Consider the following 16675-nt stretch of genomic DNA (forward strand, 5'->3'; position numbering starts at 1 on the left):
TATTATGGGGTAATTATAGTGATAAAAATAGGTATATTTGATCTGTAGGACTGGAGGCTTTTAAAGAGGAGCCAGCGGGGAGCAGATGTAGCTCAAGTGGTTGAGCGCCTGTTTCCCATATACGAGGTCCTGGGTTCGATTCCTAGTACCTCCTAAAAAAAAAAAGGTTAAAAATAAATAAATAAATAAAAAGGAGCCAGAAGTCAGCTGAAACCCAAGAGCAGACAGGAGGCATGAGGTGCGAGCAAGTTCCCTGCATGGCGGGAGGCAGAGCTGCCGGCCAAGGAACCCTGAGGGCTGTGGCAAGCCAGCACCAGAGCCCTGCACTTTCGAAAGGAAGCACGGTCTGGCCAGTGCCTTGATTTTAGACTTCCCGCCTCTGAAACAGTGAGCTAATGAAGGCTTATTGTGCAAGCCATCCCGTTGTGTGGTATTTGTCATAGCAGCCTGGCAAACGAAGGCATACACTGTCAAAGAAATATACCCTACCCGATGCAATAAAGCTACTTCGTTTTGTATGAATATATACATATCCATATACATACCTGTATTAGTCAGCCAGAGGGGTGCTGATGCAAAATACCAGAACTTGGTTGGTGTTTATAAAGGGTGTTTATTTGGGGTAGGAGCTTTCAGATACCAGGCCATAAAGCATAAGTCCCTTCCCTCACCAAAGTCTATTTTCACATGTTGGAGCAAGATGGCTGCCGACGTCTGCGAGGGTTCAGGCTTCCTGGGTTCCTCTGGGCTCAGCTCCTCTGGTTCCTCCACAAGGTCATCTGTAGACTCTGAGGCTCTCTAGGCTTTGCCTCTCTCCACAAGGTCAGCAGTAGTCTATCAGGCAAATGGCTCTGTCTCTCTTTCTGGGGCTCTAGCTTCAGCATCAAACTCCAACATTGAAAGCCCCTCCAACTCTGTCCTTTGCCACGCCTTTTATCTGTGAGTCCTCACCCACCAAAGGGCAGGGACTCAATGCCCTACTGACACAACATATGAATCCAATACAATCTAATATGCCCACAGGAAAAGATCAGTTTACAAACACAATCCATTATTTCTTTTTGGAATTCATCAATAGTATCAAACTACTATAATACCTTTTCAAACATTTTCATTTTTTCCGAATTGTCCCTTATGCAAACATCTTTGCCTACCTTGGTCTAGGGGTTAGTAAAATAAAGGAATGAAAGAAGAGCTGTGGATTAGTAGGAAATCATAGAATATTAAAAATAAACTAGGATAATAAAAAACATTGGGTTTTTTTTTTAGGTTTCACAGCCATTACCATAGTGGTTTATTTATTTATTTTTGCTTTTTAGGAGGTACCTTTTTAGGATTGAACAAAGGACCTCGTACATGGAAAGCAGTCACTCAACAACTGAGCCAAATCTGCTTCCTAGGATTTTTTTTTAAAGCAAGGATGACTCATACTATTATCTTATTGAAGAATTCCGTTGTTCTTTAGTTCCACGGTCAACTAAATTCAGGAAATACAATCTTCCCTTGAAAATTCACCATACCCACTTACATATTACAGGCTCTAAGAAGTTTTATAGGAAAGAAAATTTAATTTTCCCTAAGCTAGCATTCCTCATGCTGATCTGACCACAAAAATTGCTGTTGTCATGGGTATAGTGAATTCTGTCACTTATTAACATCATGGAACTTAGTCTAGAAAACTAATGTATTACCATGCCTACAGAAAAAGCAGCAAATGTTGGAGATGCTCGCCAGAACTGTAGTTCAACTTCATGTAAGCTGTTGGTTGGAATCCAGTAGACAAGGCAGGTAAGTGACCAGCTCATTCATTTTTCAACCAATTCTTGTGGTTGTGTGCAGATGTGGCTTCAAAAGCCGAATCACAAATGGCAGAAGACCCAGTAAATAGTAGGTAGAGCTAGGAAGGAAAGAAAAGTGCAGTTTCTTGCTTGTATAGTGTGACAAAAAACACTAAAACTCTAATGGGGGTAGTGGATATAGCTAAAATGGTTGAGCGCCTGCTTCCCATGTACAAAACAAAACAACACTGATAAGTCTTTATCCTCTCACCCACACCCACGTTTAGCAGGCAGAAGGCGGGCCTGCCTGGTACGAGGCAGTGCCTGGTTAGAGTAAGTGAAGCAAGTCCTCTCCTTAGGAAAGTTACAACGAGGGTAGCTACTCAAGGTTGGTCAGCGTTATTGTTTAATTTAGAAGTTATTTCATTTTTAAAAATGCTTATTTGTTTTTTCTCATTCCCACTCTGCATGCCAGTTCTTCTCTGCTTAAAATATTCCTCAATTCTTTGGAAAAGAAATTTTTGTTGTTGTTAAAACCACCTGCGTTCATCTCTAAAGAAAAGTACAAAGAAAGTAAAAAATAACCTGGGGTTCTCCTCTGTAGTAAAGATCCCGCTTAACATTTTGATGATCATCATTCTCGACTTCTCTTACACACACAGTGATTTTACATAAATAAGATTCTATTTCTCAAATTCTGGACAGTATGTCATAGATATTTTCCTGTGATAAGAAACATAGCTTCACATCATCTTTGTTAATGGCAAAAGTATTCCATTGTTGGGCTGGGCTATAATTCATGTAACCCTTTTGAGAGATATCAAGTAGTTTGTAATTTATGTTTATTCCAAATTGAGCCTTGTGCATCTAACTTTTCATATTTGTGAGATATTCTCCTTAAGGTAAATCCCTACAGGAAGGATATCTGAATCAACGTGTACCTACCTCTTATATTTGGTTCCAGAGTGCCAAACTGCCCTCCAGAAAGGTTGTTCCAAATTACTTTTATTCTAAATGTGGAAGAAATTGCCTTTTGATACTTGCAATTTTTAAGCCATTTATAAGAGCATTCTGGATCTCCACTGTAATGTATTCCTATTCCCTAGGAAAAAAATTGATTAATTCTGTTGTAAAGTAGATTGCTTCCAAGATTTAAAAAATAAAGCCTAATTACACCAAACCAGTCCATTTCCTTTTTGTGTACATAATGCCAAAAGATAAACATGAATGTCCCTTTCAGGGAATTAGCTAGTGTTTTAAGCAGAATGGAGATAAAATCTGGGCTCAACTCTAATACAAACACAAAGGAGAAAAAGTCTTAGTCTTTTCCAACTATTGGGAAATCCTTAATGAGTCCCTTTAGTAGATGTGAATCTATTAAATCAAAGATTTAACTGTTCATTTATAATAAACAACCTGCTGATTTAAGAGAGACTATCACCTTCCAAATCCACCCCCTCACCTCACCTTTGCCCCAAACCTGCTTTCAGGCATTTTGTTGGAATTATTGCCTGCAGATGACAAAGGAACAGGTTTCTAATGTTGGAGTTCCCTCTGAATGAGAGCAAGCTGTACAATGCCCAGTGCTCAGCACATAGTAGACACTCAGTAAAACATGAAAGAATGGCTAAATGACATATGACAAAGTAAAAAGAAAAGTGCCTATCGTATGAGTCAGATCTAATCAGTCAGAGTTATTCAGAAACTATTAATAGGTAACCAATGGGTGTGAGCATCTGCCCGGAACCATCCTTTTCTGGATTTTCATGTTCTCTAAGCAGAGACAGCAAAGGGGTGGACGTGGGCCAAATTAGGCCACGGTCATGTTTTGCTTGGCTCAGAAGTTGTTTACACCTTTTCAAAGAGTTGCCAGCACTTCCAAATTGAGGCCACATAAAATTTTGGATTTCTGGCTTTTCTTGACCAAACGTAAGCTCCAGCTCAGGGAGCCGGCACGCCCTCTCTTATGCCTTATCACAGGAGGCGAGACCAAGGGGAGGCGGGATCCTTCCTTCTTCCACCTCCCCCCTACCACTCCCCGCCTTGAGATTGCCGCTGCCCCCATCTGGCTGCTTTCCTTGCTGCCTTATTTCTGCTACCTGCCTGGCCCCTCTCGGCCTCCCGACTTTGCTACACCCTGGGTTGTTGTTTTTGTTTTGTTTTGTTTTTCCCAGATTGGAATGGATACCCCGGGGATCGTCTTATCCTAAATTATTCCCTTCCTTTAAAGACACTTACTTGTTTCTTCTTTTCCCGATTTGTAAGACCTTGCTGCTCCTGGGAACCTTACGAGCTTGCACTTTTGTTCTTTGTCTAGCAAGGACAACTCTCTAGAGAGACTTGTCTCTCAGCAAACTCTCCTGTAGGTTGATGACAATCAAAGACATTGGAATACTTTTGTCTTTGCCTGTGCGGTGGGGGCGGGGAGATTGAGCGAAAGCAAAACACACAAAGATTATGGGGAGTTATTACTCTATCTTCCTGCTCTCTGACAACCCTCACTACGAGAGAAGCCCCGGGAATCCATTTACTTGAAATATATTTTTGGGGGCAAAAGAATCTTATTTTGAGATTTCTCAAATGTGCTAAAAAACAAAACAAAACAAAAAAACAAAAAACAAAAAATCCAAAACTTCAAACTTTGCTATCTGGAAAGCAGATATTTTAGACGTTGTAGATTTCATAGAAGACAAACACAGTTGCCTACTCCCACCCTCTCTCTCCCTGAATAAGGAGAGAATAAATTCCAAACTTCCATTACCAATTTGTAGGTAGTCTAAATCGGCTTTATTTTCTCCTCCAATAGTAGGTGTTTGGTGTCAATGTACATTTTTCCTACGACAATGCTTCCTTGTATCAAACTATTAATTTTGTTTTTATGAATAATACAGTATGCCCGGTTGGTTATTATTTAGTTTGATTGTATGCTAGCCTCATGCTCTGCATTTTAATTTACATGTAACTGCACAGGAAAAATGCAAATCCCCTCTATTCAAATTCAAAAGAAAATAAATGGATTTTTTATGGCCTAAAGGATCTATTCATTACCAAATCATTTATCTTTTCAGAAAGAACAGTTTATATATCTAATATGCTCTAGTGCTGTCTTTATTTTCTTCATTTTTTTCTACTTGGATAAATAAGCTCACTTTTTCAAATCTCCCTTAAATATCTGCCGATGGGGCAGTTTATAATAGACAGAACAAGAGTGTAATTAGTAGCATTAAACAGAAAGCAAAGAGTGCATGGAAAGCTTGAACATCTTGGGGATTAAAAAAAATAATAAACTCAAAACCTGGATTGAAATGTCCAAAAAACAAAAAAAGTAAAAAGGAAAATACTCTCGGCCTTTTCCAAGGAAAATGACACACAGGGCTGGGAGAAGAGAAGATTGTGCTGTCTTTTGAACAGACTAGCTTTTTTCTGGTTCTTGGGCAGATATTCTCCAGAGCTGGAAACACTGCTGTTCTACACGCCTTCTGATTTTGCTTCCAACATTATCTGCGTTTAGAAGTTCAGCATTTCAAATGCTGGGCTGTACAGAACACTGGTTTATATTTCATCTTGATTAAAGGAACTAGTTCAGAGAGCACTGCTTCTGGGAGGTTGTTGTAATACATAAACAGCTGTGATGCACAAAGCAATTTCCGCTAAATACCTCACACCGTAGCAGCTTGAATGGCTTCCTCTGAATTAGGAAGGCTCCTAAGTGAGAAAGAGTAGTGGCAAGTTTGGAGTTGATGGCACTTTTTTTTTTTTTAAAGACATTTGCCTTTTTCTGGTACATTGTAGTTTAAAAATCATATGATTGTGTTAAAGTTACCCAGAATGTTGACTTTCCCCATTTATGTTTATGTATTAAATTGGATTTCAGGGCAATTTGAATGGATTTCTTTGTTCTCACTAGATTAAGTCCAGATAGATAATCTGGTTTAGTTGTGGCTGCATTGTTTAACTAGTGCTTAATTACAGAGTTTGCAATCCACCGGCAGAGGAGGCGATTTAAATGTTCATTTTGAAAAAGGGGGGAAAAAATCATACAAGTCAAGCTCAAAAATGTGCAGTCATTCTAACTTGTTCCCTGAAGGCCAATTTACAGACTGTTTTCCAAAGAATTGTTTACCTTGAAATTCTTAAACACCAGACTGTTTCCACACGACGCAGCCTGTGTACAGGAGCCTTTGAGATCTTGGGGGGTTGATTTTTTAATCGTAGGCAGAGCGAAGCTGCAATTTCAAGTCAGTCTGCCTGCTAGTTTTGATAGCTTCTCAGGAAGGGAAGGAGAGGGAAGGCACCTCCTCCGGCCACAAACTCGGGGGCCCTGTTAGACTCTTTCCAAAATGAAAGGAAGGGTGGTGGTTTTAAAGAGGTGAAAGAGGCACCGTGGAGGAGCTGGCACGAGCGGGCTAGGGAGAGAGCAGTGAAGAGAACATCCGATCGCCAACTCCTTCAGGAACAAAAAAATAAATCAGTGTTTAATGCGGTGCTTTTATACGGAGATGTGTGTTTCCCGTAAAGAGAAATGACCGGATTAGGATGGGAAGAGAAAACGTGGGTCATATAAACAAATGCTTACCTAGGCCACTTCTCTCTGGATTCTAGGAACGGGCTCTTAACTTTTCTCCTCCATTTCAGGATTTATTTGTGGAATTCCTGGCGGCGAGGGAAGCACATGAAGGTCCTGGCATCAAGAACCCAAACAAATAGCATGCTGGAATGTATTTAACAGGTGATAATGCAGAACACTGAAAAATAGATTGAGGGCAATTAAAGAGAAAAAAGAGTGCTGTTTTGGCTTGGCAGGGATGGAAAACTAAGCTCAAGGGGGCAGATTATTTAGGGAAAGTGTGTGGAATTTTTCTCCGTAAATCATAGGTCACTCAGGGTCTCAAGTAACTTGTATGAGGTAGCTACACACAAATACAGCATTTCTTGAGGAAGGAAAGAGAAGACATGAAAATGCCATGCCAAGGGCAGCCCTCGTGTTTAACACGTTAAAAACAGCAAGACAGAAATCACATTATCATTTAAAAAATTGCTTGTCCCTCCACTTCCGGGAATTGTCCTTGACCGAAGCTGATGTGATTTATGCAAGAGAATAATTTTGGAAGGAAAAGTGAACTGAACTCAGCTGCTGGGCTGACCCAATCCACTGCTCAAGAGGGCAATTTCATTAAGCCCTTTTTACCTCCATTGCCTCACCTATGAAATGGGTTTAATAATAGGTCTTTCCATCTGGTTGTTGCAAGATTTAAATGAGATGATGTACAAAGCATGTTCAACTAGCACCTGATTCCAAGTCATGGTGCTTAAAATATATCGATAGCTTCTATTTTGATGAGTTGGCTCTTGTGTAATTGTCACTAACTTAAAATAGAATGGCTTGCCTGTAAATCCATGTACCTGGAAAATCCACGCACCTGGAAACTGTTGATATGCTTTAGAAAACAGCATTTGGAAGGTGGACTTTATTCTTACCAAGACAAACATCTTTACAGTTGCATGGAAGGTGTATTCTTTCCTTGTGGCAAAATATTTTATGAAATATGAAAAATATTTGTGAACATACCTTATGAGTTTGGAGGAACAAAGCTAAATTTGGTAACAGTAATTTTTGGCTCTCACGTGCAAGAGAGCTCTCTGTCCAATAATCGACAGTCAATAATCCTAGCCATAATGCCAGCTAACACCTGGGTGGCACCCACTCCGTGTGGGGCTCTGTGCCACCGCATGGCGTAGCCTGAATAACTTGCCCCAGGTCACAAGGGAGCAGAGTGAGAGCAGGGGAGGCTTGGCAGGCTTGGCAGGCTGGCTTCCAGGCTGTGCTCTCTGTCACACTGCCTTTTCTAATCTCGGTTGTTCAATTCAAGAGTTTCCTTTTCCTGTTAGAGTTCTAGGTCTTTGGGGCCACATTTAGTTAAAATAGAGAGCTGATTAGCATTGAACAATAATAGCTAATAATTATAGAGCACCTATTATATGCCAGACTGTCCAAAATAGCCTGGCGTGTGTTATCTTCTCTTGAGTTCACAATGGTGGGAGGTGGGTGGTATTACTATTTGACTTAACATGAGAGTAAACTGAGGCACACTGAGGCTAATTTACCCGGGCCCCTGAGGTCACACACCTGAGGGTAACAGCCAGATACATTTTTTTTTTTCTGTTTTCTTAATAGTTCTGTGCCCTCGGACAAAGGAACTTGACTGCTCTGCACTCAGTTTCCTCATCTGTAAAATGGGGATCATAGTGGACTCTACATCAGCAGGTGATTCTCAAGAAATAAATGAATACATGGAAGAGCCTATGCAGTGCCTGGCAGGCAGTAAATGTGTAAAATTAGTGATTATTTCTTTACCTGATATTCATGAGAGCCTCAAAGGCAGCCCTGCCTGTTAGCATAAATACGAGCCACATCAGCAATTTTTAAATTTCTAGTAGCCATATGAAAATAAAAATAAAAAGGAACAAGCAAAATGAATAATAATTTTTCAATGTATCCCAAATATTATTTCAACAGGTAATCTATACAAAATTATTAATGAGTTAGTTTACGGTCTTTTCTTTTTTGTTATTTTATTTTGCTAAGTCATTGGGTCTGGTGTATATTTTTCATTCAGAGCACATCTTGGGTCAGACAAGCCACATCTCAAGTGCTCAGTAGCCTCACGTGAGTGTCCATAACCCTGAGTCCTAACCATCCTGCTATGTTGTTTCTTTTGAGCTAAATTCTGTTCATTTTTTCACAAGTTCAACAAGCTCAACTCATTTTTTTACAATATATATTTGGGAGGCATTAAGAAGAGGGAAAGGAGCATTAAGAGAGAATGAAAAGATTCCAAATCTACAGAAACACCAGTAAATCTAATTTTAGCCATTTCTTTTTGGCTTCTTTCTTTAGATCCTAAGTGTTATAAGTTCAGAGTAGAAAACTGGGAAAGTTCTATTACTCCACTAAAGTAGAGCAGGAAAAATCTGCCGTATCTCTCCACCTAGAAGTACCAACATTTTTAGCTGATTCTGGTAACCAACTGGCTAACACCTTTACTGAGCATCTACTTATCAACTTGCTAGTGCACTTCTTGGGGTTATTTGGGGATAGAAGAGAGACTGCACCTCTTTCTGCAACATGGTCTTATCTCCGAAAAGCAGTGGATCGTACTGGAAGCAATTGCTATGCTATGGAAAGGTGCTGCTCTGAGAGAGAGACAGATGACAGGGCCCTGAAAGGGCTGTTAGGCAGGCCCAGGGCTGCTTGTGAAAGAAGAATCAAAAGGTCAACGTGTCAGGAGAACTAACCAACAATGTTATCAGCCAGCCAGGCTGCTAAGAGTATGAACTTTAGATTCTCCAGTCCCAAAGCTGGATTCCTGACTACAATCACTCCCTGGTGTGTGACCTTGAGAAAGCTCACCAGGGTTTGCCAGTCTTAGTTTTCTAATCTGTAAAATGGGATGATAATGGAATCTGCCCCATAAGTGGCGAAAGGATTACGTGAGAAAATGAATGTTCAATGTTGTCAAGAAATGAGCAGCCATGACTTATATTGTGATTGGCCTTTAACGACTTGGGAAAATGGATGGGTTTGAGGAGGGAGGACTTCAACATTCTCATCTCAGACTCTAAGGTTGCAAACTGGTGGCCCCAGAGGCCAAATTCCCTGCACAGACATGTCGTGTTTGGGTCACAGAATATTTTCACTTTTTTTTTTTTTTTTTTGGTATGAGGCAGATTCACATACAAATTCAGGTTTTGTAAAACAGGAAACTTAAGCAACTTTGGGCCCACGTTCCCCCACATGACAACAATGCCTAAGAAATGAGGAATTTGCTTTGATGGGTCTGGACTTTGCTAGAATCCCTCATCCTCGAGGATCTTTCCTGATTAATTTCGGTAATCCTTGCCTGAAAGAGAAGCGCTCCTCAAGGTGATAGAGGGTAACACAGAGGACGCTGCCGGTGGGAGTTCCGGCATCACTGGGAAGACATGTGGGATGGGCTGGGGAGTCCTCTTCGGTGCCCTCCAGAACAGAAGAGCAGCAGTGTATCAAACCTCCTGGAGGGCCACTTAAATTCAGGGTGCTGGGCCCCACCTCCAGGGTTACTGTTTTAATAGTTCTGGGGTGGGGCCTGAGAATTTGCATTTCTCAGGTGCCCGGTTAATGCTGTTGCTTCTGGTCCCTGAACCCACACTTTGAGAATCCCTGACAAAGGAGGAAAAGAAATCCATCCCCCAATATGAATTATTTGGCTTTGATTACAAAAGTAAATCTGCCTGCCAAAAAATAAAATGCAGACAATGTAGAAAGGCAAAGAGTTGAAAGTGAAAATCTCTTAGAGTCTCTCCACTTGGTAATGATGGTTGAGTTTCTACCTTCCTAAAATTAAGAAAAAAAAAGTTACTTTTGTTTAATCATTGGTAGTTCCTTTATAAACATATGCAATAAAGCTATATCCTATAATTTAAGGGTTGTTCAGTTTTATTTATTTTTCCTTTCTAGATTGGCTTGAAATAATAAAAGATTAAATAGGAGAAATATGCAAGGGGCAAAAAAAGATACATGTCTTAGGCCTTCTGGCAAGAGTTAACTAAAATTGAGGCTTTTCGCACACCTAATCCTGTGCTCAAAGCTGAATTCCCATTTTCACATTATTCTCATTTTACAGAGGACGAAGGAGAGGTCTGGCAATGTAAAGTGATTCCTGTCAGGTCACACAGCCAGGGACAGTGGGATTTGGATTTCAGCAGCCTTCTGAGTTGGGCTACGGGCTCCCCCACTGCCCACCCTCTCGCGGAATACAAGGAGCTCAGGGATTTGAAGCCCGGAAGAGAGGTGACAACCTCCTGGTTCTGAGGTCCTGGAGTCTCTGTGGATGGCTCCCCCAGGAAAAGGCTCACAAGCACAGCGTTCTCGGTGACCAATTTCATGGGTTTCATACACGTTCCCCAGGCTTACGCATGGGTCTCCTAGACTCCCAGGGTAAGGACGCTGGGACTTGTAGCATGACTCCCAAATTTTAGCACACAGGAGCCCATAGAATTATTTGGCTTGTCCGTGCCACTGACCTGAGGTGGTGTTTGTTTTATATCTTACACCATTCGAGTGAATGACTTGGCCTCAGTGCTCTTATTTCTAAATTACGGGATTTCGAGACACAGAGGGCTTCAAGGGTGGGCGAGCTGGGTGGTCCTAGGGCTCCACCCTCAGAAGGGCCCAGGCCCCGAGCCTCAGCAGAGTGGCAACCCCTACTCTCTCGTTTGTTGGACTTACACCAGCTAACAGGGAGGTGGAGACGGTCAACCACCACACCAGGGAGCCACGAGTGCCTGCAACTGCAAGCAGAGGCATTGCATGCATCAGCCATAGGGAATCTAAGCCCCCTCCTGATATAGAGGTGGAGCGGACATCACCATCCCAGGGTCCACAGGCTGGAGGAAGAGAGTATGGTTTAGAGTGGACTTACTGATATTCTGCTATAAAACTACTGTGAATGGTAATGGAAGAAATTGTATCATTGATGGGGAGAAAGTGGCCACCGTTGTTGCTGAGGGCAGGGAGTGGGAAGAAGAGATGTGATGTGGGGGCATTTTTGGGACTTTGGAGTTGTCCTAAATGATATTGCAGGGACAGGTGCTGGACATTATATATCCTGCCATAATCCATTGAATGTACCAGAGGAGAGTGTGAACTACAGAGTAAACTATTATCCACGTGGAGCAGCAGTGCTCCAAAATGTGTTCGCCGAGTGCGATGAGTGTGCCACAGTGATGGGGGAGGTTGTTGATGTGGGAGGGGTGGGGTTGGGGGATGGGGGGATATACGGGAACCTCTTATGTTTTTTATAATGTAACCTTTTCTGTAATGTATGTATCTTCAAGAAATACAATTTATAAAAATGATGGGGGTGGGGGTGGGTTATATGGGAACCTCTTATTTTTTTTTAATGTAACATTCTATGTGATCTATTAACTTTAATAAAAAAATAAATTAAAAAAGCAAAAAAAAAAAAAAGGGGGGGGGGCAGGCTTGGTTTAATGCTCTGCTGTCGCCATTTTGAATTGTTCGTGGTCTTTGAACAAGGGGCCTCGCGTTTTCACTTCACACTGGGCCCAGCAAATGATGTAGTGGTCGTTAATAGACTTCTGAGGACCCAACCCTTGTAAAAGCATCATTATCGGGTGGGTATTAACTCATTTACACTTCACAATAAATAACCCCACCGTGATCCTAGTTTTACCCCCATTTGACAGATGAGGAAAGCATCTTTTAAATGTGATAAATCCTTGTAACGACCTGTGTTACTTAGTAATTAGTGAGTCTTATTCGTGAGTAATGAATCCAGAATTCTGCCCCTTTGTGTAAATTCGCCAACTATTTAAAACCCCCAAATCATTGAGTCTCTGGGAATCTTGCCCCAGCTGTGCAGACATTTTCCTGGTGAAAACCCCCGGTGGTTATTTTGAAGGTCCTGCTGCTAATTCACTAGCATTTTGATCCTGAGTCATCGACTGGTCACTCCCAATAGTAACGAATGTGATCGGATCCCCCCACTTGAGCCAAACAGTGTCTGCAGAGAGTTCTCCTGGCTACCAGGGGTGGCTGCCGTGTGCCTGGTGGAGGCGGAGGGAGAAGTGAGGTGGGTGGCTCCTCAGACCGCAGCAAAGGCCTGTGAGTAAAAAGGCCGCCGTTTCAGGGGGCACCGCTCAGTTCACAAGGCTGTGGAGGGCACTGGTCTGTCGGGTCAGAATTGAGCCTAAATCAGTTTCCAGCCTGGAGATCCATGGATTGCTGGACAGTATGGATTGTTAACACACAGGAAAACTGTAATTTTTTTCTCTTTGTACTAACGAAATCTGTGGTACCTTTCAATGTTAAAAGAAATACAGCATTTCCTACTTAGTCTTCCCTAATAAAATACTTTTTTTTTACAGTTCTCTGTGCCCATAATTATTTAACTATAAAGAAAAGAAGTTCTTTGAAAACCACATGGTTGTAATATTAGAACTGAAATTATTGCAGTCATTTCCATCATTTTCATGCTATTGTCTATGGAGTTTTTGACCTTTCTCCTAATACAAATTTGTGGGGGAAAAAAAAATACATATATATTTTTAGAAAATCCTCCATACTTTCTTTCCTTCTTTCTTCCCCTCCGTTCTTTTTTCTTTTCTCCCCCTCCCTTTCTTTCCTTCCTTCTTCCCTTCTTTCCTTCCTTCCTTCTTTCCTTCTTTTCTGCTTTCTTGCTTTCTCTCTTGCTTTCTTTCCTTCCTTCTCTTTTTTCTCTCTTTTCTTTCTCTTTCTGGAAATCAACTGCTTTCTCATTTTATATGATATGTGTTGTTTACTATATAATTTTACATTTGAGATGGCATTCTCTCATGAGTAATTCATTAATAATAGTAACATACACTTCATTTAAAATATGTCTAAATATAATTGAGCTTGATTGTATTAACTATGATTTGCAGACTGGAGGTTGAAATTCTCAAGTGTGTTTTTGAACACCCAAATTCTAGATTCTGTGACAGGAGCCGTTGAGCACTTAACTGATGAAAATCCAGTTTGAAAAATTATCACTTTCTTTATAACATTTGCTGAGGTTTCGTGCTAAGAATTGTAAATGCATTTTCTCATTTAATCCTCACACAACCATCCAACGAGGTAATGTTATCCTTGTTTTACCCATGAGAAAAGCCCAGAGAGGGCATGTGACTTGCTCAAGGTCACACAGCTATTAAATGGTGGTGCAGGATATGAAACCAGATCTATCCAATTGCTGTCAGTCTAACTGCCAAATCCTGTTGAGTTGAGTTGAAAAGAACCTAAGCAGGTAAGGCTGTTTGTTCACTCTGGGCATGCCAGATCCTGATTCAGGGATGGCACATCCCTGGTGCTAGTGACTATTTATTGAAAGAAGGAATGAAAGACCTGCACTCACTTCCTTTCCTCCCTCCCTCCCTCCCGCCCTGCCTTCCTTTTCCCAGGTAGGTAGTAACTATTAATTTGCTTAATATTTTTGAAATTAATCTTGAAATTTCAACAAAGTGTATCCTTAAACCCATGGTGTATTTTAAACTGAAAATAGTGAACACGTAGAGGTTGGTAAGAACTGCACCTCCGTTTGAGTCTTGGGGACAGTATGTGAGAGAATCTTTTTATTGCTTCCAAACCTGAACGTGTGAAGGGAGAGCTCTTTGCCCGCCACCCGCTGCTCACACTCCTGGCACCCCTGGCACCAAGGCAGCAGGTGCAGGGAGCGGCTGCCAGGCCCAGGGCTGGGCAACGAAGGGACAGGGCCCGCGTCGCTGCGGGCCTGCCTGTTGGGGGTGACTCCGAGGCTAGGGGAGGGGTCCGGTAGACCTACGATCAAAACCCTGGATGGGGGGGGCACTAGATTTGAAGGGGACAGCGTGCTGAAGCTGGTTCTGCTACTCTTGGAAAACTCGCATACTGGACTCAGCTGGTACTGTGGGAAGGAACTGCTGCTTTTGGAGTGAAAAAGAGGCTGGGATGAGGCTCACAGAAACCAGATGCATGGGAAACGGACTTTGGCCCAGCGGTTAGGGCGTCCGTCTACCATATGGGAGGTCCGCGGTTCAAACCCCGGGCCTCCTTGACCCGTGTGGAGCTGGCCATGCGCAGTGCTGATGCGCGCAAGGAGTACCGTGCCACGCAAGGGTGTCCCCCGCGTGGGGGAGCCCCACGTGCAAGGAGTGCGCCGTGAGGAAAGCCGCCCAGCGTGAAAAGAAAGAGCAGCCTGCCCAGGAATGGCCCCGCCCACACTTCCTGTGCCGCTGACGACAACAGAAGCGGACAAAGAAACAAAAGCAGACAAAGAAACAAGACGCAACAAATAGACACCAAGAACAGACAACCAGGGGAGGGGGGGGGATTAAATAAATAAATAAATCTTTAAAAAAAAAAAAAAAGAAAGAAACCAGATGCAAACAGCAAAGAGCCTGTCTCTTCCCCCTTCTCCAGTCGTGCAGGCTCCCTCTAGACTCCCCACTGGCACAGCCTAAAAGGGAGCACCTGGAGAAACAAGAACATGGTTTGCAGAGTCCTGGCCCTCGTCTAACAGCACAGCAGATAGAAGGATGGGTTTGTAGTGGAGAGGGAAAGGAGTTTACCAGTGGGTACAGTCCACCTCTTTGGTGCCTCAGCTCCTATGCCTTCTCTCCGTCACAAATGTGAGCTTCTACATGGCAAAGAGGCAACTCTATATTTCTGGCTAGCAAGATGCCACTATCATTCGTACAAAAAAAAAAATGCTTTTGCTCTTTCCCCAAAATGAAGAGCCACAAAGTCATAAAAATCATTACATGCACCTCTAGGTGACAGTCACAACATGCACCTCTGGTCTATGTTAGAGAAGGTGACGCGCCAGCTCTGGTCAAGCTTCTTGGAAGTCTACCCAGTTAGGGTCGATAGTGAGCAATGAGGTTCTGTCTGTTACAGATTCAAAGGCGGGTTGTGGGTGGTCCGTGCTGTGAAGGGGCAGGAGGGAACCCACAGTGAGAAGTAACAAAAGCCCTGAGAGAAAGAAAAGGCGTGGAGAATGCAGGAGAGTTTCTCAGCAATCTCACCTTAAGCAGCAGTTAGGTTCTGAACGAACTGACACTTGGGTTAAAATTAGCAGTCCAAATTACCCTCAGAAGAACTTAAGCCTCCTATAAGACACAATGTCGCTTCCTAAGTCCAAGACGACCTGTTGGTGGGGAAGGTTTACACTCTTGGAGCACTTGGCTTACCCATGAAGGCCAGACTGCAGCCATGGAGTTGTGCACCTGGTGGGGAGATGCCTGACTCAGGAGAGAGACTGTGGGTACTGCTGCCCGCTAAGGGGACAGGAAATTCTTGTCTTCTGCCTTCGCCCTTATCATGGCCAGTTCTCATTGAGTGGCATGTTGGGGATGGGCTCAGACAGGGGAGGAAGCGTTGCTTGCATTATTTATGTTGATACTTTTTCCGTCTCCCCAGTTTCCTCCCAAGAAGTGGGCAATTCCTGGAAGTAAATGCCTCTGAGATGGGCTCTACAGTTCTCTCTTGGCAGTGGCAGGGAAGGCAGAAGGCAGGAGATGTTGAATAATTCCAGAGGAGAGGTCAGTGCCGGACATTGCACCTCATTCGAGAGGTTGTTAGCTCTGTGACCTTGGCCAAGAGCTGGGTGTCTCCAAACCTCAGCTATTGTAAGGATTGCTGAGTACAGGCACCCCATAAGGGATAGTCAGGGCTGTTACTACTAATGACCACATCTGTTTAAAGTATGTGCCGGGAGGGAAAAGAATCATTTGGGGATTGTGGGAAGATGACAATGGACTAACGGGCAGAGCTGAACGCTCTCACAAAAACAGTGGAGAAAGAGCCAAAACAGTCCAAGGAATCTGCTTTGGGGTCAGCAGACCAGGACAGTGCTACACAACTCCCAGAGGGTGAGAGACAGAGAGATGAAGAAGCCTAAATGACAAATGGGAGTTACCAAGACCCTGCAGTGGCCAGGAAGGGCTCCCTGCCCCACTTTCAAGATATTAAGCTGGCATAAAACCCCTGGGCCACTGCAGCTGACAGAGAAGGGAACAGACATCTTTTTCCCTGCCACCTGTTTCAAGGGAAAATGGAGGGGAGGTTAGGGTGCTTTTCTTCAGTGAATTTGGCCAGCAGAGCAAGCTTTGAATCTCCGACCTGGAGATTCAACACAGGAACACAGGAAAGCCAAGATGGAAACACTTCCGTGGAAAGGTGCTCTGACTAGTGCCATCTACTGGCCGTTTTGGAAATTGCATGGACAAAAACTGTTCCAACTCTCTGTATACAACCCCTGAGAGAAAATCTGCACCCCACTAGTGAGTCTGGACCCAATTTTGAAAACTTAAGCTGGGAAATTTTAAAGACTGAGAAT

At 42.9% G+C, this 16675-nt stretch overlaps 2 long non-coding RNA genes across 3 annotated transcripts; one reads left to right on the forward strand and one right to left on the reverse strand.

The window, feature by feature from the left end:
* Positions 1-593: 593 nt before the first annotated feature.
* LOC105746544 (uncharacterized) lies at positions 594-6585 on the reverse strand. Of its 2 annotated transcripts, XR_001118880.4 has the most exons (6): positions 6355-6585; positions 5902-6225; positions 4017-4185; positions 2724-2880; positions 2364-2501; positions 594-1897 (listed from the first exon to the last, which is right to left on the reverse strand). It is a non-coding gene; the product is annotated as an uncharacterized lncRNA (long non-coding RNA). The 2 variants fall into 2 exon arrangements; XR_011647379.1 differs by lacking the exon at positions 2364-2501 and having other exon boundaries at positions 6355-6584.
* On the forward strand, positions 1702-10241 carry LOC105746545 (uncharacterized). Its single transcript, XR_001118882.3, has 3 exons — positions 1702-1788; positions 6414-6507; positions 7954-10241. It is a non-coding gene; the product is annotated as an uncharacterized lncRNA (long non-coding RNA).
* Positions 10242-16675: the final 6434 nt, after the last annotated feature.

This window comes from Dasypus novemcinctus, chromosome 24 (genome assembly GCF_030445035.2).
Source record: "Dasypus novemcinctus isolate mDasNov1 chromosome 24, mDasNov1.1.hap2, whole genome shotgun sequence".
In the NCBI taxonomy this organism is placed as follows: domain Eukaryota; kingdom Metazoa; phylum Chordata; class Mammalia; order Cingulata; family Dasypodidae; genus Dasypus; species Dasypus novemcinctus.